General features: G+C 39.9%; 1 protein-coding gene across 4 annotated transcripts in view; it reads left to right on the top strand.

Annotated features, from left to right (window-relative positions):
* The first annotated feature begins 7,174 nt into the window (after positions 1 to 7,174).
* Positions 7,175 to 11,951, top strand: part of EPS8 (epidermal growth factor receptor pathway substrate 8) — a 192,956-nt gene continuing 188,179 nt past the window's right edge. For 2 of the 4 annotated variants that reach the window (XM_043561938.1, XM_043561935.1), the window contains exon 1: positions 7,175 to 8,124. The gene's annotated coding sequence lies outside the window, so the exon portion shown is untranslated. The remainder of the gene's footprint in view (positions 8,125 to 11,951) is intronic. The other 2 variants (XM_043561939.1, XM_043561936.1) reach the window with 2 other exon arrangements.

The following is an 11,951-nucleotide window of genomic DNA, read 5'->3' as shown; positions in this document are numbered from 1 at the left end:
TCCCTGTAAGTAGGTGACATCTATAAAATGAAACATTTTTGTTAAAGCGCAAGAAGTTGGAGTTAATTTTTAAAGGATAACAATCTAAAATATTGTGCGTACAAGTAATAATCACTAGGATGCCAAAAAAGCCTCTAAATTGTTAAAATAGGTGTCGTTAAGAACATGAGCAAAATTTACACCTCTTATCATAATATAACTTTTGAGCTCCTTATGTAAAACTTACTGTGATTTCATACACGATTATAATAATTTGGTTGCCCATTGTTTTAAGTCACAGAAGATTAAAAGTAACAAATTATCAGGGCAGAAGACAGTAGAGGACATCACAGCCACAACATGGATGGAGGGATTCCCAATTGCACAGTAAGGGCAGAAAGACTTAAAGAATCATACAGACATCAAGTACTCAAAATGGGAGTTATTGAGGTGAACAGTATACAGTGGCTTTGTGGTACCACCATTCTGGTGCATAAGACTTTATCTGCAATGTTGAGTTGAAAGACTCCTTAAAAAATTATTTCTTTGTTTTTCAAATTTCATCTGCTGACAAAGCCTTACTTGATTTACACTTGTTTGGCAGCAAATCTGATCTGAAGTGATACAAGGTTACTTATGAACTTAGTTCTAATTTGTGTGAATATGTTTTGCTGCAGAAAAAAATGTGTTAATTACAGACCCTGCTGGGGGTGTTATGAATATATGGCATAAGCACCAGGCAAGATCCGGTGCAGATTACTTGTATGAAGAGTACCTTCATTAGATTTCCATGCCTAGTTGCAAGAGCTTTGCATAAGGGGTTACACACCCCCTTTACTACCTGTGTAGTAGAGTCATGAATGCTCACAATGATACCTACGAGTAATAAGATCAGAAATGCTCTGCTTAACATGGTAAGACAGTGTGAGAAATGCTTCGAAAGCTTTGCATTCAAAAAAGTGTCTATTAAAGGAAAGGAAAGTTGTAGCGTATTTGGAAAGTCAATAAGTGTTTATAGTACATGTTAGATGTTTTCCTCTCTTTTTCTCCGTGTGTATGTGCGTAGTTCCAAGTCCTTTGTGATGAAATTAGACGTGGAATCTGGGGGATATATTTGCTCTTGCCTTGCTGAAACTTGGATTTATATGCTGTTTTCAGGGAAATTATTTGTAAGGTTGTTGGAATTTTCTTCAGCACCAGGGATATTAGAGTGAGAAAGCTGTTCAGAGATCCTAATTTGCTTTTTAAAACCTTCCAAATTTGTAATAAGAGTTTTCTTTTGTTTTGCTTTATTTCTACCCCTCCCTCGGGATTCTGCTACCAATGAAGAAAAAAATTTGGGTGCCAGCTTAAGGAAACAGAGTCTGTGTTTGCAATGCCAATGAGCATAGCCAAAGGGAATTGTTAAATAGCCTGAGGGTTATTATAGCTCAGTAACTTAAAGACATAAAAACACAATTTTAGGCACTAGGGACAAAAATTTTAAAAATCTAGCTGAGTTCTAGAAGGAATGAAGCATTCAGAAGCACCCAAAATTCACAATAGATAATAAAATATTACTATGTTATTTTCTGTGCCACAGAATAATGTAGGTACATAGGTAAAAATTCAAATATTATAGAATTATATTAACTGAAAGAGTGGAAGTAACTCCTAACTATACAGTCATCTCTCTCCCCATAAAAATACTGTTAAAATGTTGGCTTAATATGTTTTCACTCTTATGTAGATCCTGAGAAACTTAACAGAAGACCATGGGGGAGGGGAAGGAAAAAAAAAGTTAGAGAGGGAGGGAGCCAAACCGTAAGAAGCTCTTAAAAACTGAGAACAAACTGAGGGTTGATGGGGGGTGGGAGGGAGGGGAGGGTGGGTGATGGGTATTGAGGAGGGCACCTGTTGGGGTGAGCACTGGGTGTTGTATGGAAACCAATTTGACAATAAATTTCATATTAAAAAATGTTGGCTTATATTTCTGTCTTATATTCTTTTTTTAATACAAATTAATTTATACTAGAGAGTGCATTGCAACTTGCCTTCCTTCCCCTCCCTCCACCTTAACAACTATATATCTTGATGTCCACCAAAGTTAGTAGTTAATTACCACCTCACCCCTTTCAACCATAAGAGAGAATTCCATTTAATGGCGATACTGCCATTTAAAATTGGTGATTACTTTTTCCCACCGTTGTTTTACCTTTTTTTTTTCTTTTGAATCTCATCTACTTAGACACACGTAGAAAAACAAAAAGCCTAGTGTTGACTAGAAAAAGTTGCAAATAGTGAAATAAGTGTTGTTCTTGAATGGCAAATTTCCAGTTCCGTGGAATAGGCAGAAAATGATCTCAAAAAGATAAAACAAATGGTGTCTGTTTTGCATTTTAAAGAATATTCAGGAAAAAAATAAAGAAAATAAAAATAAGGAATATTCAGTTGTTACTAGTAAATTGATAAATATCTCTCAGATTCAAAAATAAAATTTTCCTCAATTGTACAGAAGCACTAGAATTTCTGGGGGAAATGAATCTTACTGTAAAAATGAACTTCACATTTAAAATCAGGAACAGAGTAGCTGTGGTCCTGCTCAGAAAGGAGTGTTTTATCTCCAGAGCTCATCAGTCATTGAAAGGTCAGGGATAATAAGCAACGAGGCATTCTGCCGACCTGTGTCAAGGTAAAGAAAAGAACAGTAACTGGATCACTTGCGCTACAAATCAGACAATTGCCTTGTCCTTCTTATGTCATGCTGCCTCACCTCTTCCAGACTGTCCCTAGCCATAGCTGACTCCCTGCATTAATGTCCTCCCTGCTGTATGCAATTCAACAATCTTTTCCTCCTGCAGAAGCAGGGACACTGTAAGGTGACTCACTTTACAATACTATTGCAATTTATCCACATTAGCCTTGTTCTAGCTCCCTTCCTGCCCTCAGAGGAAACCACTGTCTTGAATTTTGTGAATAACATTCCTTTGTTTACATACTAGTTTTCTCTTTTTAATGTTTATTTATTTATTCTGAGGGGGGGGGGGGGGGGGGCAGAGAAAGGGGGAGAGAGAGAATCCCAAGCAGGCTCTACACTGTCAGTGAAGAGCCCAAGATGGGGCTAGAACCCTCAAACCATGAGATCATGACCTGAGCTGAAATCAAGAGTCAGATGCTTAACCAAGTGAGCCACCCAGGCGCCCCACACATCAGTTTTAAACAGATGTATATGTGTTCCTAGATAACATATCACTTAGTTTTGCTTGTTTCTGAGCTTTGTGAAAGGGCAACTTATATGCAGTCTTCTGTGAACTTCACTCAGTGTTATGTTTCTAAGAGTTACCTCTGCTACTGAACACAGCAATTGTTACCTCATGTACACCATGAATATTTCATGATCTGGGTATATCAAAATTTAGTTCTCTTTTATTCAATTGTAAGTACTTTAAAATTCTCATTCATGATTTCTTCTTTGATCCATGAGTTATTTGGAGCCTATTTTTATTTTATTTTTTTGAAGTCTATTTTTAAATCCCATCTATTGAAGTCAATCTTTAGAAATTGAAACGCGCTGTTATTTAAATTTAAAGCTAAATTTAAATTTTTTTCAATATATGAAATTTATTGTCAAATTGGTTCCCATACAACACCCAGTGCTCATCCCAAAAGGTGCCCTCCTCAATACACATCACCCACCTAAATTTAAATCTTTAAAAAATTAGTCTACTGATTCCTAAAATCTATCGGGAGATTTTAGTAGAGATTACAAGGTCTACGTCAGTGATGAACGAACCCAGCCTGCCATTTATTTGTCTACACTCGTGAACTATGAATGGTTGGCACATTTTAAATGGTTGAAAAACACAAAAGAAGGATAATGTTTTGAGGTATGTGAAAATTATATAAAGTTCAAATTCAGTGGGCCTAAATAAGTTTTATGGGAAAATGGCCATGGCTATTAGCTTAATTACTATCCTTGCTCCTGCAGGAAAAGATAGTTGAATTTCATAAGTGTATTTTCTATGGCAACTTTCACGCTACAGTAGCAGAGTTGAGTAGCTGCAACAGAGACCTGCAAAGCAAACATTCTTACTGTTTGGCCCTTTACAGGAAATGTTTCTCAACCCTTGGACTAGATAATACAATTCTTTGAAACGTATTAAATAAGCTGGCTAATGTATGTAAATACTTCTTATGGGTTTAATGAGAATGTGCATTCTCTCAGTATTGTATGCCCACGCTGTCATCTCTATATGTTGTACATCAATGTCAGTGTATATACGTGGAATTCTGAATAATTTATCAATAGGTGAAAGGGTGTTGAAATATCTCCCCATAATGGTGGATTTATCAATTTCTCCTTATAGATTTTATCATTAAGTGGTGACCCTATCTCCAATAATATATATTTTTTTATCTTGAGTCCATTGTGTGTGATATCCATACAGATACACCAGTCTTCTTTTCATGATTATATATCTGATATGTTGTATGTTTTTAGTTCCTGGAGCTTCAAAACAGTAACAATAGTAACATCAAAGATCACTCATTACAGATCGCCATGTCAAATATAATAATAACGAAAAAAAAATTAAATATAGGAAGAATTACCAAAATGGCACACAGAGACATGAAGTGAACAAATGCTCTTGGGAAAAAAGGGTGCTGATAGACTTGCTGGATGCAGGCCTACCACAAACCTTCAACTTGTAAAAAATCCACCCAGTGTCTTTGAAGCACAAAAAAACCGAAGTGCAATAAAACAAGCGATGCCTGTATACCTTCTCTAATTTATCCACAGATATGGTTCGCATTATTTGGTTTTAAGACTGCCTGCAAAGCTACACATAGCAGTCCCTACGTGACATTCAGACATTAGATTGGGGGACTGGGATGGAGAGGGGGTATTTGAAGAATATATTTGTCTCCTTGGTAGTTTAGATACAGCTCTTAGTCTTCAGATTGTATACGTTCAGCACTATAATTCCTTCCCATTTTCTGCATCTGGCTTTTACACCCAGCTATAGACTTAATATGGTCCTCAAGTTTTGCAACTACGCCCCACATCTGAAAGACCCCGTTCATTCCATATATCTGCCCTCATTCTGTCCTGCATCATTTTCATCCCACATACCAACATGAACAAATGAGATTTTCAGAAAGGAGAAACTTGTACATGGTTAGCACTATAAACAGGAAAGTTCGACCAATTCTCAGAAAAGTGTAAAAAAGATTATTAACAGTGGCTCCAAGCACTTAGAAAAGGTGATGGAGATCGTTGATGCCAGAATGGGTTAGTTTGAAAACAGATCCAGTTTAACTAGATTTGCTTCTTTTTCCCCTTTTATTTCTTTAATAAATACTTGGACCGGTATATTTGGGGATGCTAGAGACAGTGAATTTTCATTTCAGTAAAGCATTTAGAAAACTTTTCATAAAATCCTTGCTGGTTATAGTATGATTGCATGAAATAAAATGTATGATCTTGAAAAGTGTTGGTTCATTTATTATGATTGTCTTGGAGACTATTCTTGGTGGTGGGCTACAAGGCTCTTTTCTCAGCCTCTTTTATATAACTTTTATTAGACTTAATAAACTGGAATTTATTAATTTTTTTATAAACTTTATAAACTTAATTAACTGGACACAAAGAAGCCATGTTCATTAACTTTACAGATACTGTAAGTTAAAAGTGATCACTAATAAGATTTTTAAATCTGAAATTATGTCTTAAAACAAACAAGATGAAGTTTAATATGGATTAAAGGCAAAAATTGGGTTTAAGCATATACAATTATAGAAGTATAGACTATGTAATGTGGTAAGTATGGCTTACTTGTAGTCCATATAAAATAGACTTGGATGTTTTATTCAACCCTAGGTAAAATACATTTGCTAAAAGAAAAACCTTATTCAAGTTTGGGATATCTTATTGACAGGGTAGGTATGCTTGGGTCAAAGGGACTGCTGGTCACTTTGTGACAAAGTTCTTGGCTCACAGTATTTGAATGTTGTGTTCTCTTTCTCTCTTTTTAAAGTTTAGTTGTTTATTTTGAGAGAGAGAGAGAGAGAGAGAGAGAGAGAGAGAGAGAGAGAGCGCGCGCACGTGCAAGTGAGCAGGGGAGGAGCAGAGAGAAAGGGAGAGAGAGAATCCCAAGCAGGCTCTGTGCTGTCAGCTCAGAGCCTGATGCCAGGTGGGGCTTGAAATCACTAACGGTAAGATCATGACCTGATCCAAAACCAAGAGTCCTACACGTAACCAACTGAGCCACACAGGCACCCCTGTTGTGTTGTCTTGAGTGCACATTTGAGAAGGAAAAGGAAAAGTCAAAGGATATTCAAAGCAGGGTAAAGAGTGTGGTTATGAGAGTTCACCATTCCACTTGACAAATAATGAAAGGATCTACAAATTTTGAGGAATGGAAAAATATTAGATATTCTGACAGCTACTTAGAGGTTTGTTTCAAATATTTCAAGACTTGCAATGTCTGTAAAGAATGAGATTAGTTAATTCCTAGGGGTCAGAATGAGCACCTGTGGTGTAAGTTAAGGGAAGTTGAATTGATGTTCAGAATCAAACGTTAAAGACCTGTCTGTTAAGCAGATCTGGATTTTCATTCTAGCATCAAAACTGGCTTTGGCAAAAGAAATGATACTTTTGAGCTTTATTTTCCTATTGAATGGGGATAATAAGGCCTATCTCGTTTTAAGGATTAGAAATAATACATAAAAATTGCTTAGTTCCTGGCATATGTAAAAACTCAATAATCATGATTATACATAATATTGATAAAAATAAAGATTCAAAACATTGTGAAACTTTAAGTGGATGATGGTATGGTGGAAATATGAAGAGAGGATTTTCATTTAGGATAGGGGACTGGACTTAAGATACATTTGAACTTTCAGCATAATGGTTTTGATTACCACCTTGGTGCTTTCCCCTGACTGCGCTGTCTTTTCCCTTGCTCCACAAAGCAAGCAGGTTCTCTTTTATCCAATCCTCGTTGATTTCTGAGAGTCAATTGCCTTTAAAGAAGTTAGAACAGGAAGGGGGCGTAGCTATGACAAATGAGTGTTTCAAGAGTAAGGAAAAATAAACTAGAAGACTAAAGGGCTTCACATTGAGTGGCTCCGTGAGCTGCTCATGGAGGAGGCACCAATCACGAGGGTTGGTTAAGTTACAAGAGGCATTCAGGGAAGTCTCCACCACTTCAAACCACATCAGGCTCTTGGCAAGAGCTACGTTAAGAATGGGATCCAAGGCAGGCTAGCGAAGCGAGTCTGGGCTTGCTGGCTGGAGCTAAGGACCAAATGAAGGCCCTTGGGTGCCACCAGTTGATGGCATGAATTGAGACAAAACAAGAGGAGAGCGACAAAAGGGGGAAAATAGGTGGGAGGGCCGCAAGAAGGAAGACAAAGGTTCGCGGGGCTTTGGGCGCGGCGGGCTTACTGCCCGTAGGATAGTGGCCAGCAGTTGTGCACCAGGACCTGGGGCGATGTAGATGGGAGCTCCCATGGCCGGGGGCATCAACCCTTGCCGGGAGGGGAACCTCTCCACACGCTCGGTTCCCCTTCCCGCGTCTCCCAGCTGCTAGTCGGTCCTGCTAGGGCACTTCTCGAAACCTGTCTGCAGCTGGGAACCCTGGTCCGACTTTGATGGCCTAGATAACTTAGCGCGGCCTCTCGCCTTCTTTTCTTCCGCCCCTCTCCCGCCCACCCGGCCCCACCGCCCCCACCGCCCAGTTCGCCTCCAGCACCGGGGTCGACCAGATACTCCGCGGCTCGGCTGCCGGCAAGACCCGGAGGGTGGAGTTCGCTCCGGCAGCGCGAGGCGCGCACTCGCAAGCGCGCTCTCGCTCACTCCTCGCAGGGGTACTGGGCATGCGCGGCGCGCGTCTGGCTTTGGCGGCGAGCGGGTGAGCGGGCGGGCGGCTCCAGACTTCACAGGCGGCGGCGGGCGCGGCGGTCTTGCCCAGCGCGAGGCGGGCGCTGTGCTCGCCCGGGAGATCGCTCCTCTTCTGCCGGGCGCAGACGGCGGCTTGGCGGCTCGCGGAGGATTGGAAGGGCGTGGTCCAGGACGGGGGCTTTCTCCTGGCCGCCTCCTGCCTCGTCCGGGCTCTAAGCGTCTCCAGGGAAAGCCACGGCCCCGAGGGCGGATCCGAGGTAAGAGACCCTCGGGCGAAAGGCGCCGGCCGGGGGTCGAGTGTTTTGGACTCAGCCTCGATTTTAAAAACCCGCCTTTGTGTGCTTGCATGGAGCGGTGCCAGGCGCCGCGTCCGCTTTCATTCACTTTGACTGCTTTCAACTGGTGTTGGGAGCCAGGTGTGCCAGGGCGCTGCTACCGGAGCGCGTCCGTGCGCCCGGTCGTGGTGCGCCCGGTTTTGGTGAGCCGCGGAGCCCGTGCCGACCTTCGGCCGCCCCGCCGCCCCGCGCCGCCCGCCGAGCCCGGGGCTCCGGGACGGGTGGGCAGGGAAGATTCAATAGTTCCTGGTAACCTGAGCTTCCGCACATACACCTGCGCTTGTCTTGTCCGTGGGGCGACTACACAACGGGTGTTCTCACGGCCTGTTTTAGGCTTGGGGTTTCGAGAGCTACCCTCCCCACCCTCACATGGAGGGTGTCTTTTCAAATTGACACTTTGGGACAGGGTCCCACCATCGCTTACCCCTTCAAATTAAGATAGCTCATTGTTTTTGAATAGTTGTCTTTCCTGATTCCTTCCTGTTGACTTTCCGTTCTTAGTTTGTTCCGCTCTACTCACAATTTTACTTTTGAAAGATAGCCTTTGTGGTGTCTTTGTCAGTTAATGCCTTTGGAGTGGATTTCACCACGTATGAAGATCCGGCTCGCTTCTCCTCTGGTCACTCTTCCTGCTTTCCTTCCAAGGACCATCTGAATGCAAAAATCTTTGCACGGATTGTTCTCTTCCTTCGCATTGTTTCTCAAATGCTTCTTTTCCCGTAGAACCCAGAGTACTGCTGGAATCTCCTTGTGGGTAGGACGCTGTGGTGTTAGGATTTGAAATCCATCGATGTCTCGAGTGGTGGAGCATTAGGAATTGGAATTCTCCTTTACAAATTACATTCCAGTGAAATGTATTACTGCTTTTCTTTTGAAGGTTTCAGTTTTGGTCTCATAATGAGAGAAATAGCTACTGTCTTAAGAGTTCAGGAACAACCTGGTTTCAGATGCATGCGAATAGTTTGTTTTTGACATTGTTATTCTTTTGGGAGATAGGAGAATTAGGATTCCCAGAAGACCGTGTGTGTGTATGTCCATACATATGTGTGTGTGTGTGTGTGTGTGTGTGTGTGTGTGTGTGTGTGTGTATGTCCATATATATATGGACATAACACACATAATACCAAAGTAGCTGTGTTGTGTGTTGCTTCTATTTTATTTCCACTGAGAGGATACCATTCTACAACGACTTGGGTTTTGGAAAGTGTGCACTAAATGTAGATCAAGTGGTCATTGAAATTAAAGTCAATATCATCCTCTCTCACCTACTATAGATTTTCTATTTGGAACTGGAGTTTTTTGGATAGATTATAGTTATAATAGTTAAGTTATAGTCCTTAAGTTGCTACTGTGAAAAAAATTGGGTCATCGGCTCACACTTTGACTTACAGTGAGACAAATAATGCACTTTATGGAATTGCCATTAAAGGATAGAGTGCATCACAAATGTAATAACATTGTATAAATGCCTTTAGTGCACAATTCATAGATTAAGACTTTTTAAAATTCCACAAGTCATTCACTTCACAGCAGGAAAAAAAAGAAGAAAAGTTACTTTTAATTCCAGTATTCTGCAATAACCACTGTTCACGATATTTGGTACATTCTTTTTGTAATATTTTTTCTTCCCACTTTCCAGTGTCATTGGACATCATTATATGGTAATTTTCAGCCTTTTATTAATGGTGGGAGAGTAAGTTGTATTTATGGTGATTCTTCAATGTGGTTTATTCTGGTTTGCTCTCTCTAGGAGTCTAATTTTGAACACCTTGCTTGTTTCTGATAGAATGAAGAGATTTCATTTTGTTTTATTTTTAAATAAACAATTTTGTTTATTTTGTTTTCAGTTAATTGGGCCTTTTCTGTGCTATAACATAGGCTCCCTTTGCCTTCAGTTTTTATTTGCTACACTTCAGATCCTAGACCCTGGCTTTTCTTACGCTATGCTGCAAAGATGTTCACTGCTACCTTTTATTTTTCTCCTGACTCTCCTGTTATTTTCATTTACCTATTTTAATTCTGCAACAGTTCCCTTGAACCATGGTTTATATAAGAAAATATATTATCCACAATAAAAGATGATAGTTTTTTCTCGAGGTCTCTCTTTAGATGCTTGAGGTTTTGTTGGATGAGTATTTTTACCACTGACTTAATTTATATAAAATTTAGGTTACCTTTTCTGAGTTGTATTAAACGTATTTGGTAGTTATTTGGATCATCACAGAACATAAGTTAATGATAGGTTACAAACTTTCAGACATCTGCAATGGTATATAAGGGAAAAGTGGAATTTTGGTTAAAGTACTTCAGCTATAGTACATCCTACTGGGAATTACTGCATGAAATTGTTTGCAGCTGTTAGTGATTGAAAATATTTTCCTAAGAAAAATTCTGTAACAAAATGGTTGTAAACATTGTAACTTTAATGTATGCAGGGAAGGTGTGAAGTTTTTCACTACTGCACTACAACCTCTCCAGTGTTTTTTAGATACATTCTTAGATGGTATTTAAATATATATATACATATATATATTATTTTTAGATTAGTTTTAGATTTACAGAAAAAGTATAAAGATAGTACAGTGACTTATATGCACTGTTACTCAATTTCATGTCTGATTACATCTTACATTAGTATTTGCTATAATTAATGAACCAGTGTTGGTACATTATTACCAACTGAAGTTCATACTTAACTTAGATTTCCTCAGTATTTATCTGATGTCCTTTTTCTGTTTCAGGATACCATATTACACTTAGTTGTCATGTTTCCTTAGGCCCCCTTTTGGCTATGACAGTTAGACTTCTCTTGTTTTTAATGACCTTCACAGTTGTGAGGAATATTGGTTTGGTGTTTTGTAGAATGCCCTTCTTTTGGAATTAGTCTGACTTTGTTCTCATGATCAGACTGGGGTTTTAGGTTTCTGGAAGGAAGATCACAGAGGTAAAATGCTATTTCTGTTACATCATATAAAGGGTGCATCCTATCACACGGACTTATCACTGTTGATTTTGATGTTGATCACCTGGCTGAGTTAGTGTTTGCTAGGTTTCTGCAATGAAAAGTTACTCTTCTTTCCACGCTGTACTTTTAGAAGGAAGTCACTGTGCACAGCCCACACTTAAGGAGTGGAGAGTTTTACTTCTCCTCCTTGAGGGTGGGGTATCTGTATAATTTATTTAGAATTCTTCTGCATGGCAGATTTTTCTTTTCTCTGCATTTATGTATTTACTCAATCATTTACTTACATTGGCCTGTACTCATGGATATTCATTTTATACTTTGGGTTGTAATCCAGTACTACTGTATTTTGTTGCTCACATTGTTTCAGCTTTTGTCATTGGGAGCTCGTTTAGTTGGCTCTGTGTTCCTTTGACATGTCTCCATTAATGTGAGGTGGGGCACCTGGGTGGCTCAGTCCATTAAACATACAGCTCTTGATTTCCGGTCAGGTCGTGATCTCACGGTTCTTGAATTTGAGCCTTGCATTGGGTTCCACACTGTTATCTCCGAGCCTGCTTGGGATTCTCTCTCTCGGTCTCTCTCTGCCCCTTCCCCACTCACGTTTTATCTCCCCACCCCCCCTCCCTCCCCACACACATACACACACTCTCTCTCTCAAAATAAATAAATAAACTTAAACATCATTTCCTTACTTTCTGGCATTAAAAGATGCTCCAGGCTCATCTTTTATATTTCCATTTCCTGTTACAGTCTTAGAATCAGCCAGAAAGAATCTGTTTCATTT

This window comes from Prionailurus bengalensis, chromosome B4 (genome assembly GCF_016509475.1).
Source record: "Prionailurus bengalensis isolate Pbe53 chromosome B4, Fcat_Pben_1.1_paternal_pri, whole genome shotgun sequence".
Taxonomy (NCBI): domain Eukaryota; kingdom Metazoa; phylum Chordata; class Mammalia; order Carnivora; family Felidae; genus Prionailurus; species Prionailurus bengalensis.
The sequence above is the reverse complement of the archived record's forward strand: the minus strand, read 5'-3'. Positions and strand labels throughout refer to the sequence as shown.